We start from the raw sequence: 3,180 nt of genomic DNA, 5'->3' as shown, positions 1-3,180 counted from the left end.
CTTTACAGGAAGTGGCCTGTCTGACCATTTCTTGAACTTCTTTTCCATCTCTATCATTTACTAAGGATCTCTGCTCTAACGTGACACTTCCCACGTCGTCCATAGGCGCTCAGAGCCCGGGAAAAAACAGAATGTCGTCATTCCAGCCCCAGGCTGAAACACATTATCGCCTTTCTCAAGTGGCCGATCAAGGGACACTGGGCTTATGCTCGTGACCCGACCGCCCCCGCCTTTGGGATTTTTTCCTCTGTTTGCCGAAAAGGAGATTCCCTGTCGGAATATTATCGCTTTTCTACGAGAAAAATGTCGTAAAAATTGATTTTAAACAGCGGTTGACATGCTTCGAAGTACGGTAATGGAATATTTAGAATTTTATTGTCACGAATTGCGCCATGCGCGCGACACTTCTTTACTATTTCGGATAGTGTCTGGAACGCACGAACAAAACGCCGCTATTCGGATATAACGATGGATTATTTTGGACCAAACCAACATTTGTTATTGAAGTAGCAGTCCTGGGTGTGCATTCTGACGAAGACAACAAAAGGTAATCAAACTTTTATAATAGTAAATTGCCGGGTGTCTAAATAGCGAGCCCGTGATGCCTGGGCTATGTACTTAGAATATTGCAAAATGTGCTTTCACCAAAAAGCTATTTTGAAATCGGACATATCAAGTGCATAGAGGAGGTCTGTATCTATAATTCTTAAAATAATTGTTATGCTTTTTGTGAACGTTTATCGTGAGTAATTTAGTAAAATGTTAGCGAATTCCCCGGAAGTTTGCGGGGGGTATGCTAGTTCTGAATGTCACATGCTAATGTAAAAAGCTGGTTTTTGATATAAATATGAACTTGATTGAACAAAACATGCATGTATTGTATAACATAATGTCCTAGGGTTGTCATCTGATGAAGATCATCAAAGGTGAGTGCTGCATTTAGCTGTCTTCTGGGTTTTGGTGACATTATATGCTGGCTTGAAAAATGGGTGTCTGATTATTTCTGGCTTGGTACTCTGCTGACATAATCTAATGTTTTGCTTTCGTTGTAAAGCCTTTTTGAAATCGGACAGTGTGGTTAGATTAACGAGAGTCTTGTCTTTAAATAGCTGTAAAATAGTCATATGTTTGAGAAATTGAAGTAATAGGATTTTTACGGTTTTGAAAATCGCGCCACAGGCTGCCAGTGGCTGTTACGTAGGTGGGACGCAAGCGTCCCACCTAGCCCATAGAGGTTTAGACGCTGTGGGTACAACATCACCGATGCACTTGTTAATGAACTCACACACCGAATCAGCGTATTCGTCAATTTTGTTGTTCGACGCAATGCGGAACATATGCCAGTCCACATGATCGAAGCAATCTTGAAGCTTGGAATCCGATTGGTCGGACCAGCGTTGAACAGACCTGAGCGCAGGAGCTTCCTGTTTTAGTTTCTGTCTATAGGCTGGGAGCAACAAAATGGAGTCGTGGTCTGCTTTTCTGAAGGGAGGGTGGGGGAGGGCCTTATATGCGTCGCGGAAGTTAGAATAACAGTGGTCTAGGGTTTTGCCAGCCCTGGTAGCACAATCGATATGCTGATAGAATTTGGGGAGCCTTGTTTTCAGATTAGCCTTGTTAAAATCCCCAGCTACAATAAATGCAGCCTCGGGATATGTGGTTTCCAGTTTACTTTGAGTCCAATGAAGTTCTTTCAGGGCCGTCGATGTGTCTGCTTGGGGGGGATATACACAACTGTGATTATGATCGAAGAGAATTCTCTTGGTAGATAATGCATTTGATAATGCATTTGATTGTGAGGAATTCTAAGTCAGGTGAACAAAAGGACTTGAGTTCCTGTATGTTGTTATGATCACACCACGTCTCGTTAATCATAAGGCATACACCTCCGCCGTTCTTCTTACCAGAGAGATGCTTGTTTCTGTCGGCGCGATGCGTGAAGAAACCAGGTGGCTGTACCGACTCAGATAGCGTGTCTCGAGTGAGCCATGTTTCCGTGAAACAAAGAACGTTACAGTCTCGGATGTCTCTCTGGAATGCTACCCTTGCTCGGATTTCGTCTACCTTGTTGTCAAGAGACTGGACATTGGTGAGTAGTATGCTCGGGAGCTGTGCGCGATGTGCCCGTCTACGGAGCCTGACCAGAAGACCGCTCCGTCTGCCCCTTCTTCTACGGCGTCGTTGTTTTGGGTCGCCGGCTGGGATGAGATCCATTGTCCTGGGTGGTAGGCCAAACAGAGGATCCGCTTCGGGAAAGACGTATTCCTGGTCGTAATGTTGGTGAGTTGACGTTGCTCTTATATCCAATAGTTCCTCCCGACTGAATGTAATAAAACCTAAGATTACCTGGGGTAACAATGTAAGAAATAACACATAAAAAAACAAAATACTGCATAGTTTCCTAGGAACGCGAAGCAAGGCAGCCATCTCTGTCGGCGTCGGAAGTTCCTGCTGTTTATTTAAAGAGTTGGGCTAACTTTATTATTATTTTTTGATTGTTCTAATTTGAGACATACAGTTAGCCTACATCTGACATTATTGAAATATTCCCATGTAATGTTAATCGGACACTAATACAGTCACCGCACAATGTTGTAGTGTCAATGCATCATAATCCAGGAACATCAATGTCCCAACTCTTTTAATGCATGGCCCTGCTAGTTACTAAAGAAAATACTTTCCAGAATGATAGATATCTGACAAGACACAAACACAGGGAAGAGAGGAAAAAGTGTTGACCCACAAATTGAGCCCAGTCAAACCCAGCCCAGTCCCAGTCAAACCCAGCCCAGTCCCAGTCAAATCCAGCCCAGTCCCAGTCAAACCCAGCCCAGTCCCAGCCTAAACCAGCTCAGTCCCATCTTAACCCATCCTAACCCAGCCTAGCCCTAGCCTAAACCAGCTCAGTCCCAGCCTAACCCAGCCCAGGCCAGGCCAAGGCCCAGAGCAGAGAACAGGGAGATGGAGGGCCAGTTGACTAGCGAGAAGATAACATCCAAGGACTAGGATAAACATCTGCCCCACATCTCCAAACACACACCAATCACACTCCTGGCTGCCACAGAGAGGGAGACTACACACACACACACACACACACACACTACTGAGCAGAAATGTGTTAAAGCAAACAGACTAAACACCGAAAGTGAGGACACAATTTAAGAAACAACATACGCCTAT

Source organism: Salmo salar, chromosome 09, assembly GCF_965601325.2.
Source record: "Salmo salar chromosome 09, fSalSal1, whole genome shotgun sequence".
Lineage (NCBI taxonomy): Eukaryota > Metazoa > Chordata > Actinopteri > Salmoniformes > Salmonidae > Salmo > Salmo salar.
This window is presented reverse-complemented; position numbering follows the sequence as displayed.